Source organism: Lissotriton helveticus, chromosome 6 (genome assembly GCF_964261635.1).
Source record: "Lissotriton helveticus chromosome 6, aLisHel1.1, whole genome shotgun sequence".
NCBI lineage: Eukaryota > Metazoa > Chordata > Amphibia > Caudata > Salamandridae > Lissotriton > Lissotriton helveticus.
Window position 1 is genome coordinate 1,058,499,537 of NC_136067.1, and position 19,426 is coordinate 1,058,518,962.

Here is a 19,426-nt window from a genome sequence, read left to right on the forward strand (position 1 = left end):
CATTTATATAAAGAAAAAGAGAGAAAAAAAGACATTCAACATTTACTGAGTCTTTGTTAGTTAAAAAAGAGTTTTATTAAAGTGCAAATGCAAATCTTTTTGAGTCAAGTTCAGACTCTGGCATCTGAGTTTTGGGTCATGGATCTATATTAATTAAAAAGAGTTTTCTTGGAGTGCAAAAGCGGATCTTTTTGAGCCAAGATCAATCACTGGCCTCTGAGTTTTGGATCTTGTTAACTGATTTCATAAAACGCACTAGTCTACAGGCCAGTTGGATATCTTCTCCCTTAAAACTGATCAACAGGGCTTGTCTGCGAGTTTGCACACCATTTTGATTCCAAAGCTGTATTAATTGGCCCCTTCGGGAACTATCAAGGGCTTTACAGCTGCATAACAAGTGCAAAACGTCCTCCTTTGGATTGTCGCAAAGCCTGCAGTTAAAATTAGATTCCGGGCGTTTCCATGGGGGAAGATGTACTTTTGACGGGATTACCCCCAGCCGCAGGAATTCTTCCTTCACCTTCCTTGAAAAGCTGGTACTGAGGTATGGCTGAGGTGAGGCGCTAGTGTAGCCTTGGATTACAAACCACCCATGTGATCTCCTGGTTAAAGCTGCTTTGTTGTCTTCCATGGAGAGAATTTTCACTGACTTGTTGACCAGGCGTATGAAGCACTTTTGTGAACAGTTCGAGTCCCAGAGGTCTTTTAATGCAAGGGATTTTATAGCTGCTTGGAGGTAGACCATTGCAGGGGATCCCTTATTCATTTGCAGCTCTTTCCAAAGGTGGACGTTCAGGGAGTCTGTTGCATCGTTCTTTACTTTGTACCAGCATTTTGCGTATGCGCCCTTGCGCGCAATTTGCTGCTTCTGGAAACCAAACTCCAGCCTTAGCTGAGCTGGGGAGGTGTACGGCGGGAGTGAGAAGAGTATTCAGAGTGTTTTACTGACCGCATTGTCTAAAATGTCTTCATCTCTCCCTCTCATGCATTCGCTGCCATATGTAATTGATGGTAACAGTTTTGCGCGAAGTATGTCCAGCAAGGGGATTCAATTTGGGCCCGCTCTTTTGTTCTTAATGTTTTTTAAAGCGATGGCCAGTGAAATCCCTCTGTTTTTTATTATTGTTGCATGTCGCTGGAAAGAGCCGTTGGTATCAAAGGTTATCCCCAGATATTTGTATTCTTTAACTGGTTTGATTTTGTAGTCATGCAGAGACCATTGAAATGTTTGCTTTTTTAATTTTTGATTAAAAACCATCACCTTTGTTTTTTCTGTATTTATGGTCAGGCCGTTTGTTTCGGAAAATGTGCTAGTTGTGTTAATAAGATGTTGCAGGCCTACTTGGGTGTGGCTGATTAGTATCAGGTCATCTGCATATAATAAATTCGACAATGTAAGACCCCCTAGCTTTGGGGCATGGTGGTTGCAATTGTCCAGGTCTTTAGAGAGGTCTGACATAAAGAGGTTGAACAGGGTCGGCGCGAGGCGCAACCCTGTTTCAACCCTCTTGAGGTCGGAATTTCTTTGGATAAACAGTTGCCGGACCCCAGTTTTATTTGGACCCAGGTGTCTGAATGCAGTAAAATCAGTAAGTTGAGCAGTTTGGAGTCCACCTCCCACTTTGAAAGTTTTAACCACAATTTCCCTCTATCAATGCTATCAAAAGCGGCTGAGAAGTCGATATAGCACGCATATAGTGGTTTTTTACGTTTGATGGCAGCGTCAATCAGCAGGGAAAGGGCTAGAATGTTAGTCGAGGTCCCCAGATTGTTTGGGAATCCAGTCTGTTTGATAGGGATTAATTTTTTATTTGATGCCCAGGAGGTTAGTTCTTCCAAAAGTAGCCCAGAAAAATATTTAGCATCTATATCTATAAGAGCTATAAGTCTGTAGTTCTTAGGCTCGTTCTTATTGCCTTTTTTATAAATTGGAGCTATTATTGAACCCCTCCAAGATGACAGAAATTGCTCAACCTTCCAGATATCGATGAAGATCGGCAGCACTTGTTCGGCCCAATAAGTTGGATCTTGTTTATAGATAATGGGAGGGATGCCATTGGGGCCTGGGGCTCCCTCCTTCCGTCCTTTCCCAATTCGTCCCTTCAACTGCTCAATCGTACCTGGGAAGTTGGTCTCCACAACTGGAGATTTTAGAGTCGTCGCAATCTGCTTACAGAATTCAAGATTTCGATGGGCCATGCTTGACACTTCCTCATTGAAGTGTTTGGACAAATAGTGTACCCAGCTTACCTCTGTGATGTGGGAATTCACTCCGTGGGCATTCGGATTATCTATTTTATTAACAGTGTTCCAAAATCTTGAGCTGTTGTTGTTTTTTGAGTCATAAAGTAGTTTTGCCCAAGTTTTATCCACGACTTCTTGTTTGATTCGCCACAGGATTTTGTTCTTTTTGCATTTCAGTGTTCTTAATTTGGACACTAAGCCGTTGTCACTCCCGTCTTTCCTCAGCCCACGAAGCGTGCTGTTAATGGCTGTTTTCAATGCCCTTAAGTTAGGCGTTAGGGAGGATTGGGGGTAATTTTTTGGCTTGCTGGTCGAGCAGTGCGATGTTGTTTTTTGGGATTTCCGTATGTCGATTTCTTTAACGAAATTGGGCTTGGTGTTCTTTAGACCAAAAGATTTCAAAAAGGATTCCCAGGCGAGTATTTTGTTATCGTTTTGCTCGGTGGAGCTTTCCCAGCTCGTCTTTGCTTCTTGCATTAATCGGTCTGGGTCGCTGGTATTACACTTGATTCTATTGTATTTTGCTGATGTCCGTAGCTTTGGGCCGTTTGCTGGAAATATTATCGCTGTCCCTTGTGCTCTTATTGTTAGTTCCTGCGGAAGGTGATCGCTGCAGTCAGATATTCCGATTTTAAAGTCTTGTACTAATACGAACAGTGAAAAGGACAAGAAGGTATAGTCGATTGCTGATGATGTAGTTGAGTTGTGAAAAGTTGCTGCTTGGGGACGGTCCGCCGGCATTCGCCCATTAGCCGAAATCAGGCCCAAATTTGTTAGGTCTTCTGATAAGCTCTTTGATACATTTGTTTTTTGCCCCAAGGGCACGCGTCCAGAGGTGGGATCCCCCTGACATACAAATAATCTTCCATTGGGTAAATCTTCCCTGTTAATTTCGAAAGGAACATATTAAAGTCTCCTGAGACAATAAGGTTCGAATTGTCCACTTCCGTTATTAGTTTGTTCAGTTCTGTCACCAGGGTAGTAGCTGCGTTTGTTTCCCCCTTTGGGTGCAGGTAGGTATTAACCAAGATTAGTTCTTGCCTGTTGGATCCCAGTGTAAATATTTCCAGCTGGACTGCAATGATCCCGTTTTCAGTTCCTGAAATATTTTTATTTAGCAGTTCTTTTACGTGGTTTATTGATTGAATCGAGGTGTATATCGTTAAACCACCTTTTTCGTGACCAAATTTTGAGGATCTCCTTGCAGGAAGGTGGAATGTTTTGAAGCCCTGAAGATGGAGCGGCTCTGCTGACCAAGTTTCTTGTAACAGTATTAGATCGTACTGCTGTAAATATAGCAATAGATCCTTGTTGGTAATTTTTGCTCTTAGTCCATTTATGTTCCAAGAACACAATTTAAATGACCAATTTCTGTTTGAGGCGTTGGCAGTTCGCTCTGCAGATTGTCATTGGCTGGGCTGTCTATAGTTAATTGTTTTTGCGATCCAGTCCCATTCTTGATTTTGGGTCGGAGGTCTTCGATTTTTTGCAAAAAGGGTGTGCCGGCCTTTCATTCAACTGAGCTTCCTCGTGCTCCTCTCAGTATAGATTTTGTGGAAATATCTGGGGGGCGTTTGCTCTGAATCGAGTTAGCGTTTTCTTGAAGATTGCGAAGTAATGGAACTGGGTAGCCTGGATTGAAAAACGGTTTAATTCGAATCCCCCATACTTCTAATTGATTTTCCTCTCTTAAGATTTTTTTCGCTAATTCTCCACAGTTCCAAATTGTTTTTGTTATTTCCTGCTCTGATAGGTGTTTAAGTGTGATAAATTCCACAGCCTCTAGGTCGTGAGTAGTTAGCGTTGCAAAAGATGTAATTGAGTTCACGACTCGTAGGATATTTCTTCGATTTAAAATATCTTCGCGGCCTTTGGATCTGTAATCAGGAATGAAGAGTATTGATTTAGACTCTTCGTGATGGGTGACCTCCTGCCGCTGGTCAATGTTTGATGTCAGTTCTGAGCTCTTGCAATTATTATATTCTTGTGGTCTTTGCTCCCTTTGGGTCGGCGGACCCGAATTGACAATTGATACCCGTGCTATGCAGTTGCACTTCCCGTAGTCTGGGGGTGGTTGGTCTCTTTCCATCGGTTGTCCCAAGTTGGCAGTTGGGTCACCGGGTTCATGTTTGTTGCTGTCCTGTCTTTCACCTGATGTTAGTTCAAGGGCTATGCTTTGGGATGGCCCTGGGCATTGCTTTCTCAGGGTCAGAGATTCCTTGTCAAAGATTATGTTAGGTTCGTTTTTCCTTACTGATGAGGTGATACTGATGGCAGTGACCCAAGGATTCGTTCCTCCAGTTGCATGTGCCGCCGGATTATCCACAATTTGTTGGCCCGTTGACTTGAAGTAAAGTTTTTTTTTGTGCTATTACTTATTGCCCCAAGGTCATCTTGTTCACCAGCTTCCTCAGCTGTTCCTCTTGTAAAATCAGCTTCTATTGGTTTATTCTTGGCTGATGTAGCCTCTGGGCTTATAAGAGCGAGTGAAGTTGGAGGGTTTTCCCTAGACCTTTCATTTTGTTCGTCCTTAGTGCCTCTTTGATCTTTCACTGATTCCGTGAGCGATTTATTAGCTTGTGGGAAGTATGTTTTTATAGAGCCCATCTTGTTTCTCCCTTTTCTCTTCATTTTCCTTCTTTGTTTGGCTGACTGTTGTTTGTTACATAAATACTCCCCGCTTTCCACAACGGCGGCCGGCTCTCTAGTTGAAATCTGCTGCTTTTCATCTTGCCGGGGCGTGGAAGCACCTCCCATTTGTTTTAGTTTCTGTTTGTTACATAAATACTCCCCGCTTTCCACAATGGCAGCCGGCTCTCCAGTTAAACTCTGCTGCTTTTCTTCTTGCCGGGGCATGGATGCACCTCCCGGTTGTTTTAGATTCTGGTAATTTGGTTCTTTAGAGTGATTAATTATATTGTAAGAGGCCTTTGCGCCATTGGAATTAACCACTGATTGGGTTTTTTTCCGTTGTCTCAAAGTCTTGTTTTTGTCTTTCCCTGTTTGCTTCTGCCCATGCTGCTCTGTGGGAAGTGTTTACAGATTTTATGTCTGTTAAGAACTCACTCATTACATCTGGTAAAGATGATAGTTTATCGATGATATAGTAACATGTGCAGCTAGGTGGGTTAATTATGGTTTTTGATTGAACTCTTTTGATCAACTCGTTCAAATCTAATAACTTAGTATCGATATTAACATGGGTGGTTAAGCGGGTTAGCAGATTTAATTGGATATCCATCTTGTCCGAATGGTATTCCATTGCTTTTGACGTAAGGTTCATGGTGTTTAGCAGTGATGCCCAAAGACCACTCTCTTAGAGTTTTTGGGGAATCAACTGTTTTGATTTCTGTGTCATGAGGTAACGTGGCACCTTTTCCCTGGGCATTTGTAGCTGCCGTTTTCTCCCATTCTTCAGTTGTCAAGGGGGATGCACTGTTTACTAATGCAGATCCTGGGTGCTGAGTAGTAGATGAAGCCAAAGGTTCTGCTTGCGGTGAGGTGTTTGGCTCCAAAACGGAGGAGTGTGCAGGTTTTAGTAGCACGTGCTGGGTCGTGTGTAAACCAGGATGATTTATTTGGTGTAATCTATTTGACTCCAAAGCCGGAACAGAGGACTCGCGCTTTGATTTTTCTGCTGGAGTAGAATGGAATGTGTAAGTTTGAGATGATGGATATTCTAGGTATTCGTTGAGAAAAGGCTCTTTGGCTTGATAATCGGACTCAACTGCTCTCGATTTTCTTGCCACGCTTATGTCCTTGTTCGCTTCAAAGCTTTTAAGTTGCCACCTAGAATTATTTCCGTCGGTTTCAGCACCTTGAAGACTGTTAGCTATTGTAGTTGAAGTGAGCGTGGAGTCTCTGATGGGTTTAGGTGGGCTTCTGTTGACCAAATGATTGACCAAAACCGATGCTGGTTGCAAGGTTCGTGCAGAGTCTGCGACATCGTGTTTTGTAAAAATGATTATTTCCGGAAGCAAAGGCAAGGGAAGGCCCTTCTGGGTGGGACTCATGTGGTTTAGCAAAGCCCCAGCATCTTTAACAAAGGCGAACTTTTAGAAAATCTTTGGTTGAACAAGAGTTTTTTTTAGTTTTTGTCTATTATAAGTTTGATGATCAGTTTGACCTAGCACTGAACCCTCTGCTTCGTGCTCGTGCTCGAGGGTAACTAAACTGACATCCTCTGTGCTTGTGCCAGATCTTGTTGGCCTTGTTAGTTTTTCGTGGCTATCGGCAGGGGCATTGAGTAACTTGTTTTTCTTCTTCCGGTTACTCATTACTGTTGAAATACTTCGTCTTTCCTTGCCTGATCTCGTGGTGGCTAAAAACTAATGTCGGTCAAGAGGAAGGTGGGAGGGGGAAACCCAATAAGTCCTGCACAGTCCTTTTCAATAGAAATATCACTTCTGATACCCCACACCCTCTCCAAGATGCCAAATATTCAGTCTTTTCAAATGTTCATGGCTGTGGCTTGTCGTTTTATGAAAAAACGTCACTTATGCTTTTGTGCTTTTGTACTTTTAAGCGCCGCGCTGCAATGCGTAACACTTACGGAACAAGCAGTGCCACGATGCTGTGATGCTGCGATGCTAGGGTGGAGCTGGTTAGTTAGTCAGCTGTAGGCGGTTGTCAAGCCGAGAGCTGGTCGGGAGGGGGAGGGGGGTCACAGCACCTCAACTCGACTCCATGCCCTCGTCTTCACTCGTGCACTCTCAATATGCAGACAGGTGGGCTTAGCTTAATACCGCTTTCCTCTCTGTACACTCTGCTCTAATCCAAGCACCTCACTTCTAGGCTCCTGCCACCCTGCTTGGTTGGTTTGTTGCTCACTGGGTCGTCGAAGGAGGTGGGGCAGAAACAAAAACAAAAAACTCAGGCTCTCTTGAGGTTCATGACAGGGGCGGGCTCCGCTGTGGTGTAATTACCGGCGTCTCCAACTGCCCGGAGCTGCCCGAATTCTCCCGGTTTACTTCCGCAGCTCCTCTCTCTCCTCGGCTTTGCTGCTCCGCGGCTCTTTTGCCACCGCTCTCACGCGCTCTCTCACCAGCTTTTTTTTTTGGGTTATCGCGGCTATCGCAGTTCTTTTCCAGCCGTGGCTTTCTCGGCTCTCTCGGCTCGGCTCTCTCGGCTTTCTTTCGACTTGCTGCCTCCGCCTCAGCCGCACCGCCACACCGCTCCGCTGCTGCTCCTCCTCTGAATGCCTCTGCTCTCTATGCTCACTAGCGCCACCGGAAACTCCTATGCCACTTAAGAATATATAGGATAGTACTATTATAATACACAGTACTGGTCCTATATATTCTTTAGGGAGAAGGTGAATAGGAACCGCAAATGTGAAGAATAGAAATTAGAAAATAACATTCAGAAATGTAGGATTTATCAAATACTTAAAGTAACAAAGTATGTATGATAGCTATATTTTTCATCCTGCAATTTCGTAAAAAAATGCTTCCTGAAAAAGAATATCTGATCAAGTACGGTCTCATGTTTCCTAAGCTGTATTATGGCGCAGAAAAATCTCCTATTCCTCTTCTGTAACAATAGGACAATCTATTACAATATAACGATTGACACCATTGTTAAAGGAAAATAAAGTTATCTATTTAACAGAACATTCATAACGAAATACTTTCGAGCGGTAATAAATTTCTGAGAGGGAGGTCAAAACGTTTGACCTTTGTGGCGATGAGTCATGAAGTCCTCTGAGATCATGAAATTATAATATATATATATACATACATTTACTGTACTGGCTGTAGCGGTACGAGGGGACCCAAGGTGGTGACTGTGGACTTGTACATTTGCCTGAGCTTCTTTGACCACCCACTTACCTGCAAACTTTCGTCATGCCCGTCACAACGTGTTCCTCACTTCCCCACACCGCCGACCCAGATGCACATTACCGCTGCATTCTGGGAGTTGAAGTCTGAGCATTTACCCCAGCAACCAACAGGTGTGTCTAATTATCATGGGTGAGGAGGCTTCAGGGCGTGCAAGCACTTATTTAGCAGCAGGACCTGGGCAAGAGGATGAAGGACGCTTTGCAGTGAAGGGCGCTGAGGAAGGCGTAAAGCCGAAATGCATCTGCCGCCACTGTGTGATGTTCAATAAAGCGTGTTAACCCCTTGGATTCCCCTCTGGCCTCTGATTTCTTCGTGAGGAGGGATGTCACGTCATATTTTCTGCGCATGTCAGGGGTGCAGCACAGATGGCCCTGCTAATTGAAGAGACCCGGACTACAACTGACACCACGCTGTCTGACAGCGTTTTCCAGGCTCGAGGCATCGAGATGTCCGGTGTCCGCCAGTGTCTCAGGCTGACACGAGCAGTGTGAGGTATTCTACCTCCGTTAGGGCGTTACGTCCGAGTGATTGCCCCTGCCGTATCTCGGACCTGCATCTACTGGCTGTAGCGGTACGAGGGGACCCAAGGTGGTGACTGTGGACTTGTACATTTGCCTGAGCTTCTTTCACCACCCACTTACCTGCAAACTTCCGTCATGCCCGTCACAACGTGTTCCTCACTTCCCCACAACGCCGACCCAGATGCACATTACCGCTGCATTCTGGGAGTTGAAGTCTGAGCATTTACCCCAGCAACCAACAGGTGTGTCTAATTATCATGGGGGAGGAGGCTTCAGGGCGTGCAAGCACTTATTTAGCAGCAGGACCTGGGCAAGAGGATGAAGGACGCTTTGCAGTGAAGGGCGCTGAGGAAGGCGAAAAGCCGAAATGCATCTGCCGCCACTGTGTGATGTTCAATAAAGCGTGTTAACCCCTTGGATTCCCCTCTGGCCTCTGATTTCTTCGTGATGAGGGATGTCACGTCATATGTATATATATATATATATATATATATATATATATATATATATATATATATATATATATATATATATATTCACAGTATATGATCAAATGGGGGGAACAGACTAAAAACCAGAAGCTGGTGACATTGCTTATATTTCTTTACTCTTTGTGATGACGGGTCATGAACTCCACTGAGATCAGCATAACGGTTAATATTATAATATGCGGTGACGTTGATTGTAAATGTTTAGGGTTTGTGCCGACGGGTCACCAACACCTCTGAAGCGAAGTACAGTGTCAATATTATAATATAGAAAGTCACAATATATAAGCTGAAAGGAGCCAGAAGAGGAGCAATGTTTGTTGTAATCTATCTGTTTCTGAAAACAAGCTGCTGACGTTACAGAGAAAAAGGGAAAAACATGTAATAACACTTTTTTCTAGATATAAATGTTTAAATATTGACAAATATCCACAAATTATAACTATCTACTATGCCATAATGAAACAACTTATAACTCCGGAATATGTTTGTTGACGCAAAACAAGAATCCGATGCTAGAAAAGGGAACCTGCATCACAGATTGGCGACGCAGAAATAACTCGCGATAACGAAACTAATTGCACATTAGGTGTGGTTTATATAGTTTTTGGTTGTTTAGTAGTCTATGGAAGGAGGATTCGGCTCCACCTATGTAGATGTCACGTTTTACAGTTTACACGTGCTCACGTTTTAACTGTTTTACTTCCGCACGTGTTGGGAAAAGTTACAAACTGTGAAGCTGAAAAGGTTTCAATTTCCATAGTAGTACGTACAAGGTCATTATTATCTACATACGTTGGAGAGTTTAAAAAGTGTTACCCGGTAAACTGTGTCCTTTGCATTCTTATGATTAAAAACATCAAAATAAAAGACATAAAAAAATATTGTTTATAATAGAAGAAAAAAAAACGTTTTAATACTATGCTTTTTAATTAAAAAAATGCCAGCATTTGGAAAGCGTAAAGCTACCCTCGGAAAGGTGTGCCGGCGCTTGGGTTGTTGGGAAGATTAAGCAAGGTGTTACCTACAGTGAGATAGTGGTGGACTAAGATGCTGATGCACTTTGGAATCAAACTGTGAACGCTGTTCTTAAAAGTCAGGTATTATAGGTGCTGCGTCATACTTTTACCACACTTATATGTTATTTACTGCTAATTAAGATGAAAATATTCTTAAATTTTAAGTAGGGCTCCTTGATTTACGTTTTAACTGATTTTTACAGATAAATACAGACAGAAAAGTATTCATTTTCCTCTCTGTATTTATTTTAAAATGTGGATAAATACGGAAATTGGGTTATTTTTGGAGCGTTTGTAAATGCTGTCAATGATTAGTAGGCCAATAGGTCTGTCCTTTTAAAAGTAAAAGGGTAAAAACAATAAAAGACTTTTAGTAAAGAGCCTTAAAGAGCAATATATATCCTCGTATAAGAAAACTTGCACATTTTAATATGAAGATTGTGTATAGTTTATCATCTAAGAGTGTTTACATGAGTGAAAACGGTCAGTCTTTCAGCCATGAGTGCATATTTATCAGTAAAATAAATGTGGAAATGTACTAATTTTGGATTCATTTTTTTACAAAATCCGAAATATATATGTATGGGTAAATAAACATACAATTATTAAAAAATAAATATGGATAAATATAGATGGAAATATCCAAAAAATAAATACCATAAAACCAGGAGGTATAATTATAAGTTATAAAACACTACTGTTAAGTTTGTTTTTACTATAAAAGGAATACACGTTTTTAAAAAAAAATGTTTTTATTTTTTTTAAAAACCTTTATTTTCGTATAAAACACTTAACACAGCGTGCAGCCTACAACCCTGTGGCCCGCAGCAAATTATAGGCAATTTGGCTTGATGCGAATGTTCGAGCGCCTTGAGCGTGCTTCCAAGTCCTCCGACTTGTCCTGGATGACCTGTAGTAGTCGACCAAACTCTTTGCGATCTTTGTCCCATTCCGTCTGCGCTTCTTTGACTTCCGTGAGGCGCCTCTCAGACATGTCCAGGCGCTCCGCGTGTTTGTCTACCCGTTCGGACATACGGTCCATGCGATACGTGAGGACATCGATTTTGGAGCCGATTGAGGTCATGCTGTCCTGTAAGCCCTTCTCCATGGACACTAACATTTCTCTGATATCCACACACAGTGAGCTCTCAGGAGTACCACCCCATGGTGATGATTCAGGGGCCGGAGCCTCCGGTCCCTTCGCCAGCCGTTGGTCAAAGGCAAGCTTAGTCTGTGTCCTGTCTCCTTTGCTCATGATGGGGGAGCGGAATGTCTAGATTAAGCAGGCACCACCGACTCACCCCGCCCAAGTATGAACAAGCTCGGTAAGCTCACCACTGCCAGCTATCTCCCGCCGGGGTGCCTCCGCGGATGGACGTGCGCTTCTCTCAAGAACTCTCCCCAGTCCAGCGACTAGCACGTGTAAGGGCCCCAGGGCTAGGTGTCTCGGAGCGTGTCCTCCTCTGCCACCGGGTTCCACTGTACAACGGGGTAATCGCAATATTGGAGCGTGTTCAGCGGTCCCCACCCACTGCAGCAGTGAACGCCAGTATTTTCCGAGTCCTCTCGCTGGGTGTGACAGCACTTCGTGAGGACGGAGTGCTGTGTGGCCGAGTACAGCCCTATCACGTTGCCGCTAGTGACCGATATGCCTGGGGGGTCCTTGTATTCCACAGAGGCAGTCGAGTCAGTGAGCAGGCAGAGGCCCGTCACCACCCCACAAAAATGGCGCAGAGGGGGGGAAGGGCAGGGCTTCTATAAGCGATTGCGTGCTCTTTCCTTCTGCAGTCTGGGGGTCTTGCCTCTTGTCCGCCCAGCGGTCTGCACTCTCACCTGCTCTTCTGTGCTCAAACTCAGGCGCACCCTGGCCTTAACAGGGAGTCGGGGGGGTCGCCAGGGACACTCGCCGAAGGGCACACCCTCCGAAGTAATAGCCACGCGTGGGTCTATCAGCACATACTGTTACGTAGCAAAATTGAAGTCCTGGGCAGAGCGTGTGGTCGTAAGTTCAAAGCCCACTCCTCTGCTGGTGTAATTGTCTCCGGAGGGTCGCCAGGCAAAGCAGTCCACGCGTCGTAGCACTTTTTGGCTCCTTCGCTAGGCCTTCACCTGGTCCCCCTCGAGAAACACTTTATACCGATAGGTATTCCTCCAGTCTCCCTCCGTGCAGCGGCGGGTCTTCCTCCCCAAGGCGCTCCAGCCTACAGTCTCTCATCGGAGGTAGTCCTTCGGAAGGACCGGAGCTCCCCAAGGATCGCTGACCGCATGCACCGTTACGTAGGTCGGGCGCCTCCCAAATCGAGGTCGGGGATTGCGGCCCTGTTCGCCGCGATGCTGCGCCAGCACTGTTCCGCTGTTCCGGAGGGCGTCCGCTGCCGGAACACGTCGCAAAGTCCGCCGCCAGAGATCAGGGGGACAATGCCACCTTCGGACACCGTCTAATTCTGTTGTAGGAGGATAATTAGCAGGATCTTTAGGGTAATCGTGCGGAGCTCCTCGCTTAGACGTCCGCCATCAACGCTGGCAAGCTCCGCCCCCCGTTTTTAAATTTTACTTAACAAGCACAATAGGTTATAGGGATATTGTAGTTAGATATTGACATTTAAAAAAACGTTGAAAGTCATTGGAGATGTCATCAGGGATGTCATCAGTGATGCCACTGACCATGTCATGAATGATGTAATATGTGACATCATCAGCAGTGGATTGCGGGCGCGCGAGTTATACTTAGTACAACTAACTATAACGGAGGAATTTCAATGGTTTTGTATGAGTGAAATGTTCAGCTAACTATAACACCCCTGAAACCTATGTTTTTAGTTTTGTTCAGTGAATTTCCAAGGTTTTTTAAATAATAATTCCTAACTATAACCTGCCTGAAACTATGGTTATTTCAGTGAATTTCTGTGTTTTTTTAAATGATAATTCCTAACTATAACCTACCTGAAACCTATGTTTTTTTCAGTGACTTGTTTTTGTTGGCTTTAGGACTCTGGGCACTTTACGACTGCTAACCAGTGCTCAAGTGCATATGCTCTCTGGTGTAAATTGTCATCATGATTGGTTATCCATGACTGGCATATTTGATTTACTGGTAAGACCCTAGTAAAGTGCACTTTGTGTGCACAGGGCCTGTAGATAAAATGCTTCTAATGGGCCTGCAGCACTGATTATGCCACTCTCACGAGTAGACTTACAACCATATCTCAGACCTGCCACTGCCGTGTCTGAGTGCAGTTTTAAACTGCCATGTCCATCTGTGAAGTGCACCCACTTGCCAGGCACCAACCTTCCCTTTTTCTACATGCAAGGCACCCCTAAGGTAAGCCCAAGGTAGCCCCATGGGCAGGGTGCAATGTCCTGATAGTAAAATACGTCTAATTTCATGTTTTACTACTGCAAGGACTATTTCTCTCATAGGTTATCATTGGAGCTTCCTTGTTACCTCTTACAAGTGTAACTTCCAAAATGGGAAGAGATAGAGATTTGGAGTTTGGGGTCCCTAGATGTACAATTTAAAAATACATTTTTTAGTGAAGTTGGTTTATGAATTGTGTGTTGGAAAATTACACTTTTAGAAAGTGGGTATTTTCTTGCTTTACCATTTTGTGCCTTTGCCTGCCTGTGGAATCCACCTCTGGTTTAGATTGACAGTTGGGCTGCTTGTGCCATCACTCTAGATCGTAAAACAAAGGGAGCTGAAGTGTGCCATGCATATCCTGATGGCCAATCACTAGGCTGATGGTCCTTGGGAACTAGAGTAGTGGGAGGATTTGTCACTGATACCTGAATAGGGCTGTGCCTGGCCTCTCACAATACTGTCTCGACCCCCCTGGAGTCTGTCCGGGAGCCCAGACAGAACAAGGCAGAACATGTGCACTACAAAGACTATCCTTTGAAGTATGCGTAAAAGGGGTTTAAGCATTGGACTTGAAACCCCATAATTTTAGAACACTTCTGGATCAAGAGGAGAGTCTGCCAAGAGTAAGAGCTGGGGTTCTGTCAGAAGGGGGACTGCCCCTTTGCTGTGTTACTTTTCTGGGTTGGCCTGCAGTGGCTGCTTCTGTCTTGAGAGGACAAAGAGTGGAGTTTGCTTTGGTGGCATCATGCTTAAGAGGATTCTTCAAGGGCTTGTGAGTGCTTGCCTCCTGTTAATAGGCCTCAGGTCCATCAAAGACTTCACCTGCAGCATCCCTGGAGTCCACTTAAGAGAGGTCTAACCTGCCAAGTGGTGCCAATTCCAGTTCTGGGTCCTTGAAGGCAGTTCCTGCTGCAAAAGACTAAAAAATTGATGCATCGCCTTTCCAGCACCTGTTTTTCTGATGCGGCACCGCTATGCAGGAGAAGTTTCCACTCACCGCCACCATGTGGCCGAAAAAGCTATGCAGCGCCTGTGTTCAGCTGAAAGAATTTATGCAGCACCTGTCTTGCCGCTGCTGCATCGACCTCCTGCGTGTCTGTATTTCCATGCATCCCCTCCAGAAAGGAGTGGCCTATAAAAATCGGGGCATTGCTTCTCCCTGCAGTCTGGAATTGGCGCAACACTTCTCCTGCATGCAGCAGAACTGACGCATCCATTCCCCAAGAACTCTAGAACCGATGCATCACAGTTTTTTTGATGCTTTCTGGTGCTTTCCTCCTTTGAGGCTGTTTTTCAACTTGGATTTTGATGCATCAAAGGTACTTTGTGCTAAAATCAATGCATCCATAAAGCTCTATTGACAGAAGGCACAACCCCGTGAATGAGCAAACTAACTTAGACTGGACATGGTTGAGAAGGTCCATAAACAACAAGCCGGAAAAACACTGACATGACAACCCTGTAATCGGGAAATCGCTCAAAAGCTTCAAAATCTGCTCCTGGAACATCAATGGCATTGGGGACAAGCTTATAGATGCAGATCTAAAACATTACATGCAAAGCTTTGATATCATAGACCTCCAAGAAACTTGGTCAGATTCTCCACCACTACTTCCAGGCTTTACCTTGAACTGCACTCCTCCAACCCAGTCCGCAAGATTTGGCCACAAAAAAGGAGGGCTAGCCATATACAGTTCAATAAAAAGCACATGTACAGTGGAACCGCTGCCATACAACCTAGACTCTCCGAACGCAATCCAAGTATTACGAATGGCCATTCGAAACCAGGGAAAGAGGGAGGAGATAATTTTAATAAACCTTTATCTACAAACCCCGAGGTAAGAAGCAAGGAGCTCGGCAGTTGACAAAAGAGCTTTTAAAGCTATTAACTGCAGAGCATACAAACAGTCTGATCGTCAGCGGTGACTTCAACCAGAATATGCTCAACAAACCCGCAACGGAAGTCAGCACCGTTGACGACCCTCTTGCTTTGGAACAATACTCTCAGGATAATTCTTCAGGGGGAAGAACTACAAATGCAGCACTCCGACTTCTAGGAGCACTCGAAGATCTGGGTCTTAGTGCGCTTAATGGCAGATTCCCTGGGGATCGTCCCCAAGCAGCAACATTCCATAGCACAACGACTAGCTCAACAATCGATTTCACCTTCCTCTCGGGTAACTTGTTCCAAGCAACTTCTGATTTCCATATTGGCTCACTTGACTATAGTGATCACTTACCACAAGAAGTGACACTAGAAGCCTTTACAATACCAATACCGGCACGTGCTATCGGTTATGAACATGTTTTTACAGCAAACGATAGGCGTTTAAAGTGCAGAACAGATGATCCCGTGGCCCTTCTGCTTTAGGCCAATCAAGTATATGGCGAAACCCAAAATGAAACAAAGGACCTAATAGCCAGCTGGGAGACATTTACAGAAACTTTGCGCAAAAATATGGGAAAAACACAGAGGAGAAACCGGCCTGAAGGAGGGAGCAATATCGTTAATCACACGTTGTACTTTAATCTCGCTTTGACAAACAATGCTTGCCTAAAAAATCTAAAAACTCTTATCGGCCAGACTTTACGAAGGGCGAGGAAAGACCCAGATGCCAAGGATGAACTGAGGCTGCTAAAGCGTGACTGCAGGAGGTTGGTATGGTGACTCAGGAGGGAATCAGAAGAGGCCCTCTGGGCCAAACTTTTACATGACGCCAAATCAAAACACTCCAAAAACAACAATTGATGGAAAGAATGCAGAACAATGTCATACATTCACCCCAGTACAGAGATCTGGGCCTAAATACATCTTTTTTTGCACTCCACACCACCCCAGTTCAGACATGGCCATATGCAAATCAGCCTTGACCCTGTGCCTCATGGGAACAGTCCAGTCCGAACTGCCAAGCCATGTCTTTCCTGGACCGGAATCAAGCCTCCTAGGACCGGTTTCTTGCTATCAGCCGTCTTCAGCTAGGATAGCTTGACTCCAGTGGTGTGGAGAGCATGGGACTCACGTCTGAGCATACCCATCCCACTCGGGGTGACAAATGCAAAAACAACAATTGATGGACAGAATGCAGAACAATGTCATACATTCACCCCAGTACAGAGATCTGGGCCTAAATCCATCATTTTTTTGCACTCCACACCACCCCAGTTCAGACATGGCCATATGCAAATCAGCCTTGACCCTGTGCCTCATGGGAACAGTCCAGCCCGAACTGCCAAGCCATGTCTTTCCGGGACCGGAATCAAGCATTCTAGGACCGGTTTCTGGCTATCAGCCGGCTTCAGCCAGGATAGCTTGACTCCAGTGGTGTGGAGAGCATGGGACTCACGTCTGAGCATACCCATCCCACTTGGGGTGACAAATGCAAAAACAACAATTGATGGACAGAATGCAGAACAATGTCATACATTCACCCCAGTACAGAGATCTGGGCCTAAATCCATCGTTTTTTTGCACTCCACACCACCCCAGTTCAGACATGGCAATATGCAAATCAGCCTTGACCCTGTGCCTCATGGGAACAGTCCAGCCCGAACTGCCAAGCCATGTCTTTCCGGGACCGGAATCAAGCATCCTAGGACCGGTTTCTGGCTATCAGCCGTCTTCAGCCAGGATAGCGTGACTCCAGTGGTGTGGAGAGCATGGGACTCACGTCTGAGCATACCCATCCCACTTGGGGTGAAAAATGCAAAAACAACAATTGATGGAAAGAATGCAGAACAATGTCATACATTCACCCCAGTACAGAGATCTGGGCCTAAATACATCTTTTTTTGCACTCCACACCACCCCAGTTCAGACATGGCCACATGCAAATCAGCCTTGACCCTGTGCCTCATGGGAACAGTCCAGCCCGAACTGCCAAGCCATGTCTTTCCTGGACCGGAATCAAGCATCCTAGGACCGGTTTCTGGCTATCAGCAGTCTTCAGCCAGGATAGCTTGACTCCAGTGGTGTGGAGAGCATGGGACTCACGTCTGAGCATACCCATCCCACTTGGGGTGACAAATGCAAAAACAACAATTGATGGTCAGAATGCAGAACAATGTCATACATTCACCCCAGTACAGAGATCTGGGCCTAAATCCATCATTTTTTTGCACTCCACACCACCCCAGTTCAGACATGGCCATATGCAAATCAGCCTTGACCCTTTGCCTCATGGGAACAGTCCAGCCCGAACTGCCAAGCCATGTCTTTCCTGGACCGGAATCAAGCCTCTTAGGACCGGTTTCTGGCTATCAGCCGTCTTCAGCCAGGATAGCTTGACTCCAGTGGTGTGGAGAGCATGGGACTAACGTCTGAGCATACCCATCCCACTCGGGGTGACAAATGCAAAAACAACAATTGATGGACAGAATGCAGAACAATGTCATACATTCACCCCAGTACAGAGATCTGGGCCTAAATCCATCATTTTTTTTGCACTCCACACCACCCCAGTTCAGACATGGCCATATGCAAATCAGCCTTGACCTTGTGCCTCATAGGAACAGTCCAGCCCGAACTGCCAAGCCATGTCTTTCCTGGACCGGAATCAAGCATCCTAGGACCGGTTTCTGGCTATCAGCAGTCTACAGCCAGGATAGCTTGACTCCAGTGGTGTGGAGAGCATGGGACTCACGTCTGAGCATATCCATCCCACTTGGGGTGACAAATGCAAAAACAACAATTGATGGTCAGAATGCAGAACAATGTCATACATTCACCCCAGTAGAGAGATCTGGGCCTAAATCCATCGTTTTTTTGCACTCCACACCACCCCAGTTCAGACATGGCCATATGCAAATCAGCCTTGACCCTGTGCCTCATGGGAACAGTCCAGCCCGAACTGCCAAGCCATGTCTTTCCTGGACCGGAATCAAGCCTCCTAGGACCGGTTTCTGGCTATCAGCCGTCTTCAGCCAGGATAGCTTGACTCCAGTGGTGTGGAGAGCACGGGACTCACGTCTGAGCATACCCATCCCATTCGGGGTGACAAATGCAAAAACAACAATTGATGGACAGAATGCAGAACAATGTCATACATTCACCCCAGTACAGAGATCTGGGCCTAAATCCATCGTTTTTTTGCACTCCACACCACCCCAGTTCAGACATGGCCATATGCAAATCAGCCTTGACCCTGTGCCTCATGGGAACAGTCCAGCCCGAACTGCCAAGCCATGTCTTTCCTGGACCAGAATCAAGCATCCTAGGACCGGTTTCTGGCTATCAGCCGTCTTCAGCCAGGATAGCTTGACTCCAGTGGTGTGGAGAGCATGGGACTCACGTCTGAGCATACCCATCCCACTCGGGGTGACAAATGCAAAAACAACAATTGATGGACAGAATGCAGAACAATGTCATACATTCACCCCAGTACAGAGATCTGGGCCTAAATCCATCGTTTTTGTTGCACTCCACACCACCCCAGTTCAGACATGGCCATATGCAAATCAGCCTTGACCCTGTGCCTCATGGGAACAGTCCAGTCCGAACTGCCAAGCCATGTCTTTCCTGGACCGGAATCAAGCATCGTAGGACCGGTTTCTGGCTATCAGCCGTCTTCAGCCAGGATAGCTTGACTCCAGTGGTGTGGAGAGCATGGGACTCACGTCTGAGCATACCCATCCCACTCGGGGTGACAAATGCAAAAACAACAATTGATGGACAGAATTCAGAACAATGTCATACATTCACCCCAGTACAGAGATCTGGGCCTAAATCCATCGTTTTTTGACCTCCACACCACCCCAGTTCAGACAAGAGTCAAGCAAGCCCGGCTGAAGATGGCTGTAATGCCAGAAACCGGTCCTGGGAAGCTTGATTCCGGTCCAGGGAAGACATGGCTTGGCAGTTCGGGCTGGACTGTTCCCATGAGGTACAGGGGAGAGTGTGTGTATTGTCAACGCTCCGTCCATCACCACCTTTGGTTTTTCTTTGCCAAATCAA